Below are 17,708 nucleotides of genomic sequence, written 5' to 3'. Positions count from 1 at the left end.
GGTTTGTAGAACAGCAGCAAGTTTCCCTTAAGTGGATCACCCAAGGTTTATCGAACTCAGGGAGGAAGAGGTCAAAGATATCCCTCTCAAGCAACCCTGCGATCACAATGCAAGAAGTCTCTTGTGTCCCCAACACACCAAATACACTTGTCAGATGTATAGGTGCACTAGTTCGGCGAAAAGATAGTGAGATGCAAGTAATATGAATGAGTATGAGTGGTAATAGCAATCTGAATAAAATATGGCAGCGAGTAAACATGCAACAAAACAGTAAACAAACGGAGATTCAATGCTTGGAAGCAAGGCCCAGGGATCCTGCTTTCACTAGTGGACACTCTCAACAATGATCACATAATAGGACTACTCTACACTCTGTTGTTGGATTATGAACACCACTAATTGTGTAGGATTACACGAACCCTCAATGCCGGAGTTAACAAGCTCCACAATATTCGATATTCATGTTTAAGTAACCTTAGAGTGCAAGATAGATCAACACAATTACACCGAGAACTAACATAGCATGCACACTGTCACCATCACACTATGAAGGAGGCATAGATCATATCAATACTAACATAGCAATAGTTAACTTCATAATCTACAAGAGATCACAATCATACCCCACGCCAAGTACTACACGATGCACACACTGTCACAATTACACCGCGCAGGAGGAATAGAGTACTTTAATAACATCACTAGACTAGCACATAGATAATATTCAACTAGATCACATAAAGAGAGAGATGAACCACATAGCTACAGCGGAGCCCTCAGCCCCGGGGGTGAATTACTCCCTCCTCATCATGGAGACAGCGATGGCGGTGAAGATGGCGGTGGAGACGGCAGTGGAGATGACTCCGGGGGCAATTCCCCGTCCCGGCAGGGTGCCGGAACAGAGACTTCTGTCCCCCGAATTGGAGTTTCGTGATGGCGGCTCTGGATGGTTTTCTCTGGTTTCGTCGAACTTCCCGAGGTTTTTAGGTCAGGGACGATTATATAGGCGGAGAGGCGGAGTCGGAGGGGCCACGGGGTGCCCAGATGATAGCGGGGCGCGCCCCCCTTGGGCCACGCCGCCCTATGGGGTGGGGCCCCCTGGCTCCCCTCTGACTCTTTTCCGGTGCTCTGGAAGCTTCCTGGAATTATAAGATCTCCCGTGTTGATTTCGTCCGATTCCGAAAATATTTCCTTACTAGGATTTCTGAAACCAAAAACAGCAGAAAACAGTAACTGGCCTTTCGGCATCTCGTCAATAGGTTAGTTCCGGAAAACGCATAATAATGACATAAAGTGTGAACAAAACATGTCGGTATTGTCATAAAACAAGCATGGAACATCAGAAATTATAGATACGTTGGAGACGTATCAGTGCACAATTAAAATTTACATGTTCAGAGGTGACACAATCATTCTTAACACTTCTGGACATTGCACAAAGCTACTGAAAGTCAATGGAATCGAAAAATCCATCAAGCATGGCAAAACAGGCAATGCGAAATAAAAGGCAGAATCTATCAAAACAGAACAGTTCGTAAAGACGAATTTTATTGAGGCACCAGACTTGCTCAAATGAGAATGCTCAAATTGAATGAAAGTTGCGTACATATCTGAGGATCACTCACGTAAAGTGGTATAATTTTCTGAGTTACCTACAGAGAATTAGGCCCAGATTCCAGACAGACAGAAATCTGTTTCTGCGCAGTAATCCAAATCTAGTATGAACCTTACTATCAAAGACTTTATTTGGCACAACAATGCAACAAAACTAAGATAAGGAGAAGTTGCTATAGTAGTAACAACTTCCAAGACACAAATATAAAATAGAGGTACTGTAGCAAAATAAACACATGGGTTATCTCCCAAGAAGTTCTTTCTTTATAGCCATTAAGATGGGCTCAGCAGTTTTAATGATGCACTCATAAGAAATAGTATTTGAAGCAAAAAGAGAGCATCAAGAGGCAAATTCAAAACACATTTAAGTCTAACATGCTTCCTATGCATAGGAATCTTGTAAATAAACAAATTCATGAAGCATAATGCAACAAGCATATAAGGATAAAACAAGTGCAGCTTCAAGATTTTAAGCATATAGAGAGGTGTTTTAGTAACATGAAAATTTCTACAACCACATTTTCCTCTCTCATAATAATGTCCAGTAGCATCATGAGCAAATTCAACAATATAACTATCAAATGAAACATTCTTGTCATGAGCTTCATGCATAAAATTATTACTCTCCACATAAGCATAGTCAATTTTATTAGTTGTAGTGGGAGCAAATTCAACAAAGTAGCTATCATTATTATTCTCATCATCAAATATAGGAGGCATATTGTAATCATAATCAAATTTATCCTCCATAACAGGTGGAACCAAAAGACCAATATCATTATAATCATCATAAATTGGAGGCAAAGTATCATCAAAGTAAATTTTCTCCTCAATGCTTGCGGGACTAAAAAGATCATGCTCATCAAAACCAGCTTCCCCAAACTTAGAATTTTCCATATCATTTGCAACAATGGTGTTTTAAGTATTCATGCTAATATGTTCCATGGGTTTTTTAATTTTCGGATCAAACCATCCATGTCTTAAATCAGGAAATAGAATAAGAAGCTCATTGTTGTCCATTATGCCTTACTAGTGTAAACAAGAAACAAAAAGATGCAATTGCAGGATCTAAAGGAAATAGCTTCGAGCACAAACACAATGGCGCCAGAAAAGTACTGTTACCTGGAACCGGAGTATGAGTGCCTTTTACCTTTCCTCCCCGGCAACGGCGCCAGAAAAGTGCTTGATGTCTACGGGAGCTTCTATTCTTGTAGACAGTGTTGGGCCTCCAAGAGCAGAGGTTTGTAGAACAGCAGCAAGCTTCACTTAAGTGGATCACCCAAGGTTTATCGAACTCAGGGAGGAAGAGGTCAAAGATATCCCTCTCATGCAACCCTGCAACAACAAAGCAAGAAGTCTCTTGTGTCCCCAACACACCTAATAGGTGCACTAGTTCGGCGAAGAGATAGTGAAATACAGGTGGTATGAATATATATGAGCAGTAGTAACAGTGCCAGAAAAGTGTTTTGCCCAGGACTGGCGTGTGGTTGATGGTGGTAATATTGCGGACAGTACAAATACAGTAGAACAGTAAACAAGCAGCGATAGCAGTATTTTGGAACAAGGCCTAGGGATCATACTTTCACTAGTGGACACTCTCAACATTGATCACATAACAGAATAAATAAATAGATGCTAGACTCTACACCCTCTTGTTGGATGATGAACACCACTAACTGTGTAGGATTACACGAACCCTCAATGCCGGAGTTAACAAGCTCCACAATATTCGATGTTCATATTTAAATAACCTTAGAGTGCATGACAGATCAACATAACCAAACCAAGTACTAACATAGCATGCACACTGTCACCTTCACGCTAAGAAAGGAGGCATAGATCACATCAATACCATCATAGCAATAGTTAACTTCATAATCTACAAGAGATCACAATCATAGCCTACGCCAAGTACTACACGATGCACACACTGTCACCATTACACCATGCAGGAGGAATAAACTACTTTAATAACATCACTAGAGTAGCACACAGATAAATTGTGATACAAAACACATTGCAATCATAAAGAGATATAAATAAGCACTTCACTATGCCATTCATAACAGTGAATAAGTATTATTTGATATAGCCTAAGAGACCCACACGGTGCACACACTGTCACCTTTACACACGTGGGACAAGGAGTCTCCGGAGATCACATAAGTAAAATCCACTTGACTAGCATAATGACATCTAGATTACAAGCATCATCATATGAATCTCAATCATGTAAGGCAGCTCATGAGGTTATTGTATTGAAGTACATAGGAGAGAGATGAACCACATAGCTACCGGTACAGCCCCGAGCCTCGATGGAGAACTACTCCCTCCTCATGGGAGACAACAGTGTTGATGAAGATGGCGGTGGTGTCGATGGAGAAGCCTTCCGGGGGCACTTCCCCGTCCCGGCGGCGTGCCGGAACAGAGACTCCTGTCCCCCAGATCTTGGCTTCGAGATGGCGGTGGCTCTGGAAGGTTTCTCGTACCGTGGCTTTTCCGTATCGATGTTTTAGGTCAGGGACCTTTATATAGGCGAAGAGGCGGAGTCGGAGGGGCGACGAGGCGATGACACAATAGGGGGGCGCGGCCCAGGCCCTGGCCGCGCCGCCCTGTCATCTGGGGCCCCTGTGGCCCCCCTCTGGCGGCTCTCGGGTGTTCTGGAAGCTTCGTGGAGTTTTAAGACTCTGGGTGTTGATTTCGTCCAATTCCGAGAATATTTCCTTACTAGGATTTCTGAAACCAAAAACAGCAGAAAACAGGAACTGGCCCTTCGGCATCTCGTCAATAGGTTAGTTCCGGAAAACGCATAAATATGACATAAAGTATGCATAAAACATGTAGATATCATCAATAATGTGGCATGGAACATAAGAAATTATCGATACGTCGGAGACGTATCAGATGGCATTTGTTGTAGTAACAATTTTATTTTCATTGTCCCTATTAGGCATAACTTTCAATTTCAAAAGATCAACATCAGCAGCAAGACTATCAACTTTGGAAGCAAGTATATCAATTTTCCCAAGCTTTTCTTCAACAGATTTGTTAAAAGCAGTTTGTGTACTAATAAATTCTTTAAGCATAGCTTCAAGTCCAGGGGGTGTGTTCCTATTGTTGTTGTAAGAATTCCCATAAGAATTCCCATAACCGTTGCCATTATTATAAGGATATGGCCTATAGTTGTTACTAGAATTGTTCCGATAAGCATTATTGTTGAAATTATTATTTTTAATGAAGTTCACATCAACATTATCTTCTTGAGCAACCAATGAAGCTAACGGAACATTATTAGGATCAACATTAGTCCTACCATTCACAAGCATAGACATAATAGCATCAATCTTATCACCCAAGGAAGAGGTTTCTTCGATAGAATTTACCTTCTTACCTTGTGGAGCTCTTTCCGTGTGCCATTCAGAGTAATTCATCATCATTTCATCAAGAAGCTTTGTTGCTGCCCCCAAAGTGATGGACATAAAGGTACCTCCAGCAGCTGAATCCAATAGGTTCCGCGAAGAAAAATTCAATCCTGCATAAAAGGTTTGGATGATCATCCAAGTAGTCAGTCCATGGGTTGGGCAATTTTTAACCAAAGATTTCATTCTTTCCCATGCTTGTGCAACATGCTCAGTATCCAATTGTTTAAAATTCATTATGCTACTCCTCAAAGATATAATTTTAGCAGGGGAATAATATCTACCAATAAAAGCATCCTTGCATTTAGTCCATGAATCAATACTATTCTTAGGCAGAGATAGCAACCAATCTTTAGCTCTTCCTCTTAATGAGAAAGGAAACAATTTTAATTTTATAATGTCACCATCTACATCTTTATACTTTTAATCTGCATTTTACAAAGTTCAACAAAATTATTGAGATGGGCAGCAGCATCATCAGAACTAACACCAGAAAATTGCTCTCGCATAACAAGATTCAGTAAAGCAGGTTTAATTTCAAAGAATTCCGCTGTAGTAGCAGGTGGAGCAATAGGTGTGCATAAGAAATCATTATTATTTGTGGTTGTGAAGTCACACAACTTAGTATTTTCAGGAGTACCCATTTTAGCAACAGTAAATAAAGCAAACTAGATAAAGTAAATGCAAGTAACTAATTTTTTTGTGTTTTTAATATGGCAAACAAGACAGCAAATAAAGTAAAACTAGCAACTAATTTTTTTGTGTTTTGATTTAGTGCAGCAAACAAAGTAGTAAATAAAATAAAGCGAGACAAAAACAAAGTAAAGAGATTGCGATGTGGAGACTCCCCTTGCAGCGTGTCTTGATCTCCCCGGCAACGGCGCCAGAAATTCGGCTTGATGCGCGTAGATGACGTATTGTCTTTCCGTTCAACACGCGTCCGTTGGGAACCCCAAGAGGAAGGTGTGATGCGTACAGCAGTAAGTTTCCCTCAGTAAGAAACCAAGGTTTATCGAACCAGTAGGAGCCAAGAAGCACGTTGAAGGTTGATGGCGGCGAGATGTAGTGCGGCGCAACACCAGGGATTCCGGCGCCAACGTGGAACCTGCACAACACAACCAAAGTACTTTGCCCCAATGAAACATTGAGGTTGTCAATCTCACCGGCTTGCTGTAACAAAGGATTAGATGTATAGTGTGGATGATGATTGTTTGCAGAGAACAGTAGAACAAGTATTGCAGTAGATTGTATTCGATTAAAAGAATGGACCGGGGTGCACAGTTCACTAGAGGTGTCTCTCCCATAAAATAAATAGCATGTTGGGTGAACAAATTACAGTTGGGCAATTGACAAATAGAGAGGGCATGACAATGCACATACATGATATGATGAGTATTGTGAGATTTAATTGGGCATTACGACAAAGTACATAGACCGCTTTCCAACATGCATCTATGCCTAAAAAGTCCACCTTCAGGTTATCATCCGAACCCCTTCCAGTATTAAGTTGCAAACAACAGACAATTGCATTAAGTATGGTGCGTAATGTAATCAATAACTACATCCTCGGACATAGCATCAATGTTTTATCCCTAGTGGCAACAGCACATCCACAACCTTAGAACTTTCTCACTTGTCCTAGATTTAATGGAGGCATGAACCCACTATCGAGCATAAATACTCCCTCTTGGAGTTAAGAGTAAAAACTTGGCCAGAGCCTCTACTAATAACGGAGAGCATGCAAGATCATAAACAACACATAGGTAATAGATTGATAATCAACATAACATAGTATTCTCTATCCATCGGATCCCAACAAACACAACATATAGCATTACAGATAGATGATCTTGATCATTTTAGGCAGCTCACAAGATCCGACAATGAAGCACATAAGGAGAAGACAACCATCTAGCTACTGCTATGGACCCATAGTCCAGGGGTGAACTACTCACTCATCACTCCGGAGGCGACCATGGCGGTGAAGAGTCCTCCGGGAGATGATTCCCCTTTCCGGCAGGGTGCCGGAGGCGATTGATACGTCTCCAACGTATCCATAATTTCTGATGTTCCATGCTTGTTTTATGACAATACTTACATGTTTTGCTCGCACTTTATAATGTTTTTATGCATTTTCCGGAACTAACCTATTAACAAGATGCCACAGTGCCAGTTCCTGTTTTCTGCTGTTTTTGGTTCCAGAAAGGCTGTTCGGGCAATATTCTCGGAATTGGACGAAATCAACGCCAAAGATCTTATTTTTCCCGGGAGGCTCCAGAACACCGAAGGGGAGTCGGAGGAGAGCCAGGGGGCCACCACACATGTGGGCCGCACGGGCTACACCCTGGCCGCGCCGGCCTGGTGTGGGGCCACCCTATCGCCCCTCCTGCGCCGCCTCTTCGCCTATATAAGTCCTTTCGACCTAAAAACTCGATACCAATTGACGAAACTCCAGAAAGACTCCAGGGGCGCCACCGCCATCGCGAAACTCCAATTCGGGGGACAGAAGTCTCTGTTCCGGCACCCTGCCAGGACGGGGAAGTGCCCCCGGAAGCCATCTCCATCGACGCCACCGCCTCCATCATGCTCCGTGAGTAGTTCCCCCATGGACTACGGGTTCTAGCAGCAGCTAGTTGGTACTCTCTATCCTATGTACTTCAATACAATGATCTCATGAGCTGCCTTACATGATTGAGATCCATCTGATGTAATCGTGTTGTGTTTGTTGGGATCCGATGGATGATACATTATGATTAGTCTATCTATAAAGTTTGTGAAGTTATTGTTGCTGCAATCTTGTTATGCTTAATGCTTGTCACTAGGGCCCGAGTGGCATGATCTTAGATTTAAGCTCTATAATTATTGCTTAGATTGTATCTACAAGTTGTATGCACATGTCACTGTCCGGAACCAAATGCCCCGAAGTGACAGAAATCGGGACAACCGGAGGGGATGGCGGTGATGTGAGGATCACATGTTTTCACGGAGTGTTAATGCTTTGCTCCGGTGCTCTATTAAAAGGAGTACCTTAATATCCAGTAGATTCCCTTGAGGCCCGGCTACCACCGGCTGGTAGGACAAAAGATGTTGTGCAAGTTTCTCATTGCGAGCACGTACGACTATATATGGAAAACATGCCTACATGATTAATGAATTGATGTTCTTTCTTAATGCTTTATCAATCCTATCAATTGCCCAACTGTAATTTGTTCACCCAACACTTGTCACTTGTTATTGGAGAGTTACCACTAGTGTAGATCGCTGGGAACCCCGGTCCATCTTTCATCATCATATACTCGTTCTACATGTCATTGGAAGTAGTATCAACTATTCTCTGGTGCCATTGCTCCTGTGTTACTATTATCGCTGTGTTATCACATTATTGCTCTCATATTACTGCTACTTTCACATCACCCCTGTTACTAGTGCTTTTCCAGGTGCAGCTGAATTGACAACTCAGTTGTTAAGGCTTATAAGTATTCTTTATCTCCCCTTGTGTCGAATCAATAAATTTGGGTTTTACTTCCCTCGAAGACTGCCGCGATCCCCTATACTTGTGGGTTATCAAGACTGTTTTCTGGCGCCGTTGCCGGGGAGGCATAGCTCTACTCATAAGTTCACCTGGGGAGTACACTCTACCTCTCTCTCTGTTTTTATTTTGTTTTATTTTGTTTTGATTAGTTTACTTTTGTTTAGTTTATTTGTGCTTAGTTTATTTCTGTCTAGTATTATTTTTCTTAGTTTACTTTTGTCTAGTTTGTTTTTGTCTTGTTTTATTTTTCTCATATACCCAAAAATCCATAAAAATTTGAAAACCCAAAAAATTAAAAATTGTTGCTATGGGAGAACCCACAACCTATTTGGAGCTTATAGAATTTTATAATAATTATAGAGAATCAAGAACTGGTAAAGTTATGAGTGCTGTGATAGAAAAATTGAATACAATTGCTAAAATCTTGCTTAAACGCCATGATATAAACTGTTGCTCTCAACAGGACACTAAACATCTTAAATTTCAATGTGGCTTTAGTGAGGAATTTTTAATTAAGAACTATAATCAGAATAGCTATATTCATTTTGGGTTTGAAGAGGTAGAACAATTTGTCATATTTATGGGAGCCTCTGAGATAGAATCCTTCATGGCTAAAAATTATGAAACTTGTGTTGTTTGTAAGGACCTTAAAGATTATGTCTCTTCTATCCTTAATTTTTGCAATGAAAGCTACAGTGATAATCCTTATATCATTGACTATAAAGAGAGACTCATTAATGCACAAGAATGCACTCACAATTTGCAGGAACCAGTGGAAGAAGAAATTGATGAACCTGAAAGCTCATTGGATGAAAAAGAGGAGGAAATTGATGAACCTGAAAGCTCATTGGATGAAAAAGAAGAGGAGAGTGATGAACAAAAGGAGGAAGAATGGATTAGCTACCCATGCCAACCTTCTAATGAGAGTAACTCTTTATCCCTTACACTATTTGATTGTCCTCCATGCTTACCGAAAGAGGTTGAATGTTATGTTCCTGTGGATTCTCTTGAAATATTTCCTATGAGTAAAACTTGTGAGAATAATTATGCTACTGTTATCTATGATAATCCATGCTACTTTGATAAATCTTATGATAATGCTTTGTTTGTGCCTGATGTCGAAATGCATGGTACTAAAGAATTTTGCTTGGCAAATGTTTATGATAAAGCTCTAGATGATGGTCCTATGTTACTTGATACTATTAATTGTACTACTAATGAAAATGGGATTGGAGAGTTCTTGACTTTATCTATGTGTCCCATATCTCTTGAGATTGATCAATCATCTTGTTATATTATTGATAAAAGTGAGTTTGAAAGTTTTAATCCCACTATTTTTGAGCTTGATAAAAATTATGTGTCTATGGATCATGAAAAGAATGCTTTATGTGATAGTTATATTGTTGAGTTTATTCATGAAGCTACTGAAAATTATTATGAGAGAGGAAAATATGGTTGTAGAAATTTGCATGGTACTAAAACACCTCTCTATATGCTTAAAATTTTGAAGTTACTCTTGTTTTATCTTCTTATGCTTGTCACTTTGTTCTTCATGAATTTATTTGTGTACAAGATTCCTATGCATAGGAAGTGGGTTAGACTTAAATGTGTTTTGAATTTGCCTTTTGATGCTCTCTTTTGCTTCAACTCTTATTTCTTGCGAGTGCATCACTAAAACTGCTGAGCCCATCTTAATGGCTATAAAGAAAGCACTTCTTGGGAGATAACCCATGTGTTTATTTTGCTACTGTTTTGTTGTGTCTTGGAAGTTGTTACTACTGTAGCAACCTCTCCTTATCTTTATTTTATTGCATTGTTGTGCCAAGTGAAGCCTCTAATCGAAGGTTGATACTAGATTTGGATTTCTGCGCAGAAACAGATTTCTATCTGTCACGAATCTGGGCTGTTTTCTCTGTAGGTAACTAAGAAAAATCTGCCAATTTACGTGCGTGTTCCTCAGATATGTACGCAACGTTCATTAGTTTTGAGTTTTCTGATTTGAGCAATGGAAGTACCTCTTTAAAATTCGTCTTTACTGGCTGTTCTGTTTTGACAGATTCTGTCTCTGTTTTTTGCATTGTCTCTTGTGGACTTTAAGCAAGGCTTTCTAGACGTGGAGTGCTGTAGCTAATGTTTTATTGAGTTCTTGCAATGTGTCACTACAGGACCAAGGTGGATTCAAGTTTTTTTTGAGTACTAGCCCCTCTAATGAAGTTTATGAGAAGTTTGGTGTGAAGGAAGTTTTCAAGGGTCAAGAGAGGAGGATGATATATGATCAAGAAGAGTGAAAAGTCTAAGCTTGGGGATGCCCCCGTGGTTCATCCCTGAATATTTCAAGAAGACTCAAGCGTTTAAGCTTGGGGATGCCCAAGGCATCCCCTTCTTCATCAACTTATCAGGTTTCTTCTATTGAAACTATATTTTTATTCGGTCACATCATATGTGCTTTACTTGGAGCGTCTGTATGTTTTATTTTTGTTTGTGTTTGAATAAATTCGGATCCTAGCAATCCTTGTGTGGGAGAGAGACACGCTCCTCTTTTTCATATGAACACTTGTTCTTCGTTTTACTTTTAATGTTCAATGATAAAAGTTGGAAGCTGTTGCATTTATGGTTATTTGGTTGGAAACAGAAAATGCCTCATATTGTCTTGAATAATTTGACACTTGGCAATTGTTTTAAGCTCTCAAGTAGATTATGATTAAGTTTTTTTTCATGTAGTTTAAACCTATTAGTGGAGAACTACTGTAGAGCTTGTTAAAATTGGTTTGCATGATTGGTCTCTCTTAAGGTCTAGATATTTTCTGGTAAAAGTGTTTGAGCAACAAGGAAGACAGTGTAGAGTATTATAATGCTTGCAATATGTTCTTATGTAAGTTTTGCTGTACCGGTTCATACTTATGTTTGCTTCAAATAACCTTGCTAGCCAAAGCCTTGTACTGAGAGGGAATGCTTCTCGTGCATCCAAAACCTTGAGCTAAAACCTATGCCATGTGTGTCCACCATACCTACCTACTATGTGGTATTTCCTGCCATTCCAAAGTAAATTGCTTGAGTGCTACCTTTAAACAATTCAAAATTTATTACCTCTGATTTGTGTCAATGTTTTATAGCTCATGAGGAAGTATGTGGTGTTTATCTTTCATTCTTGTTGGGCAACTTTCACCAATGGACTAGTGGCTTCATCCGCTTATCCAATAATTTTGCAAAAAGAGCTGGCAATGGGATTCCCAGTCCCAAATTAATTAACCAAAATAGACACTCCTCCATGGTATGTGATTGTTGGACGACACCCGAAGGATTCGGTTAGCCATGGCTTGAGAAAGCAAAGGTGGGGAGGAGTGTCATCATAATAAAACTAAGATAAAAAGGCACTCCTTCATGGTATGAGACTGTTGGCAGGCACCCGAGGATTCGGTTAGCCATGGTTTGTGAAAGAAAGGTTGGAAGGAGTGCCACCCAAAAATAAAAATAATTCATGGGAGCCGCTCTTTGAAGGTTTGTCTGGCGAGGGGGTTAGAGTGCCCACTACCATTCGTTGACAACAACAAGCACCTCTCAAAATTTTACTCTTTTATGCTCTCTTTATATTTTCAAAACCAAAGCTCTAGCACAAATATAGCAATCAATGCTTCCCTCTGCGAAGGGCCTTTCTTTTACTTTATGTTGAGTCAGTTTACCTACTTCCTTTCATCTTAGAAGCAAACACTTGTGTCAACTGTGCATTGATTCTTACATACTTGCTTATTTGCATTCATCATATTACTTTATGTTGACAATTATCCATGAGATATGCATGTTGAAAGTTGAAAGCAACCGCTGAAACTTAAATCTTCCTTTGTGTTGCTTCAATGCTTTTACTTTGAATCTATTGCTTTATGAGTTAACTCTTGTGCAAGACTTTTGATGCTTGTCTTGAAAGTACTCTTCATGAAAAGTTTTGCTACATGTTATCTATTTGTTAGCAACTATAGATCATTGCGTTGAGTCACTTCATTCATTTCATATGCTTTGTAATAGTATGATCAAGGTTATGTAAGTAGCATGTCACTACAGAAATTATTCTTTTTATCGTTTACCTACTCGAGGACGAGTAGGAACTAAGCTTGGGGATGCTGATACGTCTCCAACGTATCCATAATTTCTGATGTTCCATGCTTGTTTTATGACAATACTTACATGTTTTGCTCGCACTTTATAATGTTTTTATGCATTTTCCGGAACTAACCTATTAACAAGATGCCACAGTGCCAGTTCCTGTTTTCTGCTGTTTTTGGTTCCAGAAAGGCTGTTCGGGCAATATTCTCGGAATTGGACGAAATCAACGCCAAAGATCTTATTTTCCTCGGGAGGCTCCAGAACACCGAAGGGGAGTCGGAGGAGAGCCAGGGGGCCACCACACATGTGGGCCGCGCGGGCTACACCCTGGCCGCGCCGGCCTGGTGTGGGGCCACCCTGTCGCCCCTCCTGCGCCGCCTCTTCGCCTATATAAGTCCTTTCGACCTAAAAACTCAATACCAATTGACGAAACTCCAGAAAGACTCCAGGGGCGCCGCCGCCATCGCGAAACTCCAATTCGGGGGACAGAAGTCTCTGTTCCGGCACCCTGCCGGGACGGGGAAGTACCCCCGGAAGCCATCTGCATCGACGCCACCGCCTCCATCATGCTCCGTGAGTAGTTCCCCCATGGACTACGGGTTCTAGCAGCAGCTAGTTGGTACTCTCTATCCTATGTACTTCAATACATTGATCTCATGAGCTGCCTTACATGATTGAGATCCATCTGATGTAATCGGTGTTGTGTTTGTTGTGATCCGATGGATGATACATTATGATTAGTCTATCTATAAAGTTTGTGAAGTTATTGTTGCTGCAATCTTGTTATGCTTAATGCTTGTCACTAGGGCCCGAGTGGCATGATCTTAGATTTAAGCTCTATAATTATTGCTTAGATTGTATCTACAAGTTGTATGCACATGTCACTGTCCGGAACCAAAGGCCCCGAAGTGACAGAAATCGGGAGAACCGGAGGGGATGGCGGTGATGTGAGGATCACATGTTTTCACGGTGTGTTAATGCTTTGCTCCGGTGCTCTATTAAAAGGAGTACCTTAATATCCAGTAGATTCCCTTGAGGCCCGGCTGCCACCGACTGGTAGGACAAAAGATGTTGTGCAAGTTTCTCATTGCGAGCACATACGACTATATATGGAAAACATGCCTACATGATTAATGAATTGATGTTCTTTCTTAATGCTTTATCAATCCTATCAATTGCCCAACTGTAATTTGTTCACCCAACACTTGTCACTTGTTATTGGAGAGTTACCACTAGTGTAGATCGCTGGGAACCCCGGTCCATCTTTCATCATCATATACTCGTTCTACATGTCATTGGAAGTAGTATCAACTATTCTCTGGTGCCATTGCTCCTGTGTTACTATTACTGCTTTGTTATCTTGTTACTATTGCTCTCATATTACTGCTACTTTCACATCACCCCTGTTACTAGTGCTTTTCCAGGTGCAGCTGAATTGACAACTCAGTTGTTAAGGCTTATAAGTATTCTTTACCTCCCCTTGTGTCGAATCAATAAATTTGGGTTTTACTTCCCTCGAAGACTGCCGCGATCCCCTATACTTGTGGGTTATCAATCTCCTGAATCCCCCGAAATGGGATTGGCGGCGGCGGCGTCTCTGGAAGGTTTTCCGTATCGTGGCTCTCGGTACTGGGGGTTTCGCGACGAAGACCTTATGTAGGCGGAAGGGCAGGTCAGGGGGCCTGACAGGGGGCCCACACACTAGGCCGGTGCGGCCAGGGCTTGGGCCGCGCCGCCCTAGCGTCTGGCCACCTCGTGGCCCCAATTCGTCTCCTCTTCGGTCTTCTGGAAGCTTCGTGGCAAAATAGGCCCCTGGGCGTTGATTTCGTCCAATTCCGAGAATATTTCCTTACTAGGATTTCTGAAACCAAAAACAGCAGAAAACAGCAACTGGCTCTTCGGCATCTCGTTAATAGGTTAGTGCCGGAAAATGCATAAATATGACATAAAGTATGCATAAAACATGTAGATATCATCAATAAAGTGGCATGGAACATAAGAAATTATCGATACGTCGGAGACGTATCAGCCACGACCTTCGTCGCCGCGCCGGCCGCTCAGCAGCCACCGTGCTACACCAAGTTGGAGTTCACCACCTATGATGGCGCCACCGACCCTCTCAACTGGCTCAACCAGTGCGAGCAATTCTTTAGGGGGTAGCGTACACTGGCGTCCGACCGCACCTGGATAGCCTCCTACCACCTCCGCGGAGCCGCCCAGACGTGGTACTATGCCTTCGAGCAGGACGAGGGCGGGATGCCGCCGTGGGAGCGCTTCCGCGACCTGTGCCTCCTCCGGTTCGGACCCCCGGTACGCGGGAGTCACCTCGCCAAGCTGGGGCGCCTGCAGTTCACCTCGTCGGTGCAGGACTTCGCCGACCGCTTCCAGTCGTTGGCGTGCCATGCCCCCGACGTCTCCGCTCGCCAGCGCGCCGATCTCTTTGTGGGCGGCCTCCCCGACCACATCCGGGTCGACGTGGAGATGCGCGAGCCGCAGGACCTGTAGACCGCCATGTACTACGCCCGGGTGTACGAGCAGCGCACCCTCGCCATCCAGCAGTCCTTCCAGGGCAGGGGAGCCCGCCCTCCGCCGCGCCCTACCCAGCCGGCCCCGACGCGCCCGGCACTGCCGGCTGCCACGATGACCCCTGCAGCACCTACACGTCCCTTCTGTCGCCTGACGACGGCCGAGCAACTCGAGAGGCGCCGCAAGGGCCTATGCTTCAACTGCGACGAGCAGTACGCACTGAGTCACACGTGCGCTCGCCTGTTCTATTTGGAGACGGTCGATGACGAGGACGGCGAGCCACTTACCCCGGAGCTTGACACCGGGGCCGCTTCCGAGCCAGGCGCCACGACCTATGGGCCGGTCGACGCAAAGGCTTTTGTCATCTCCCTCCACGCGTTGGCGGGCATCAAGACGGTGAAAACCATGCTCCTGCCGGTGACGATCAGCGGGGAGCGTCTCACAGCGCTGGTGGACACGGGTTCGACGCACAACTTCATGGCCGGCGACGCCATGCGCCGCCTCGCACTACAGCCATCAGGAGACGAGCACTTCAGTGTCACCGTCGCCAACGGGGACCGCCTGGCCTACCAGGGCGTGGTTCGGCAGGTGCCCATCACCATCGGCGATGAGCACTTCTCCGTGGACTGCGTCGGCATCAACCTCGGCTGCTACGACTTCATCCTTGGCATCGACTTCCTGTCCACCCTCGGTCCCATCCTCTGAGATTTCGAGGCGCTGTCCCTCATCTTCTGGCGCGAGCGCGGCCGCTGCGTCGAGTGGAGGGGCCTCGGCAGCTCCGAGCCACCGACGGCCCAGCTGGCGCTGATGGCTGCTGCCCTCGACCCGACGCATCCGCTCTTGGACGACTTTCTGCAGCAGCATAGCGACATCTTCACCGAGCCACAGGGCCTACCTCCGGCGCGGGCCTGCGATCACTGCATCCACCTACTGCCGGGTACGTTGCATGTCGCAGTACGACCGTACCGCTACCCCCAGCTGCAGAAGGACGAGATCGAGCGTCAGGTGGCGGTCATGTTAGCCCAGGGCATCATCCGGATTTCGACTTCACCCTTCTCGGCGCCGGTGCACTTGGTGCGCAAGCCCGACGGCACGTGGCGCTTCTGCATCGACTACCGCGCACTCAACGTCGTGACGTCCAAGGACAATTTCCCCATCTCGGTCGTGGACGAGCTCTTGGACGAGCTACACGGGGCGCGCTTCTTCACCAAGCTCGACTTGCGCTCAGGCTACCATCAGGTACGGATGCATCCGGATGATGTTCCGAAGACGGCTTTCCGCATGCATCACGACCACTTCGAGTTCCTGGTGATGCCGTTCGGCCTCTCCAATGCACCGGCAACATTCCAGGATTTGATGAATGACGTGCTCAGTCCCTACTGACGCCGTTTTGTGCTTGTTTTCTTTGATGATATTCTCATCTAAAGTGCCTCGTGGGCGGAGCATCTACAGCACGTCGCCATCGTTTTCAACGAGATTCGAGCGCATCGTCTCCACCTAAAGCGCTCGAAGTGCTCGTTCGGCATGACCTCCGTCGCCTACTTGGGACACGTCATCACGGCGGAGGGCGTCGCGATGGATGCGGACAAGGTCGTGGCCGTCGCTGCATGGCTGACGCCGCAGTCACCACGGGCCCTTCGTGGCTTGTGGGGCTCGCGGGCTACTACCGGATGTACATCCGGGACTTTGGCCTCATCGCCGCGCCTCTGACCCGCCTTCTGCGCCGTGACGCCTTCGCCTGGGACGCGGAGGCAACAAAGGCCTTCCAGGCGCTTCAACGGGCGCTCACAACAGGGCCTGTGCTCCAGATGCCGGACTTCGACCTGCCTTTCATCGTGGACTGCGACGCCTCCGGCATCGGGTTCGGCGCCGTCCTCCATCAAGGGGAGGGGCCGCTCGCTTTCTTCAGCCGGCCGTTCGCCGCTCGCCATCTCAAGCTCGCGGCGTACGAGCGCGAGCTCATTGGGCTTGTTCAAGCCGTGCGCCATTGGTGGCCCTACTTGTGGGGACACACCTTCCGGGTCCGCACGGATCATTACAGCCTGAAGTTATTGCTTGATCAGCGTCTCTCCACCGTGCCGCAGCACCAGTGGATCAGCAAGCTCTTCGGGTTCGACTTCACCGTCGAGTACCGTTCGGGCCGTCTTAACACGATCGCCGACGCGCACTCTCGCCGCGACACGGAAGAGCTTGCGGACTCACTCAACGGCGGCGGCGTGCTCATGTGCATCCGCTCGGACCCGTCGTTCGCCTTCATCGACGACATCCGCCGGGCCACGGTGGGAGCCGCGGATGCCCAGGTGCTGCGCCAGCGTCTCAACGCGGGTGAGCTCGCCGCGCCCTGGCACCTCGCCGATGGGCTGCTTCTCCATGGGCGCCGCATCTTCGTGCCCGATCAGGACGATCTTCGTCAGCAGGCCCTGCTTCTCGCGCACTCGGCAGGCCACGAGGGCGTGCAAAAGACGCTCAACTGTCTCCGGGATGACTTCTACATTCCTGGTGATGGTGCGCTGGTCCGC

At 45.0% G+C, this 17,708-nt stretch overlaps 1 pseudogene; it reads left to right on the top strand.

The window, feature by feature from the left end:
* LOC127328371 (uncharacterized) overlaps positions 1-15,894 on the top strand; it is a 52,479-nt pseudogene extending 36,585 nt beyond the window's left edge.
* Positions 15,895-17,708: the final 1,814 nt, after the last annotated feature.

This window comes from Lolium perenne, chromosome 2 (assembly GCF_019359855.2).
Source record: "Lolium perenne isolate Kyuss_39 chromosome 2, Kyuss_2.0, whole genome shotgun sequence".
Taxonomy (NCBI): Eukaryota; Viridiplantae; Streptophyta; class Magnoliopsida; order Poales; family Poaceae; genus Lolium; species Lolium perenne.
The sequence above is the reverse complement of the archived record's forward strand: the minus strand, read 5'-3'. Positions and strand labels throughout refer to the sequence as shown.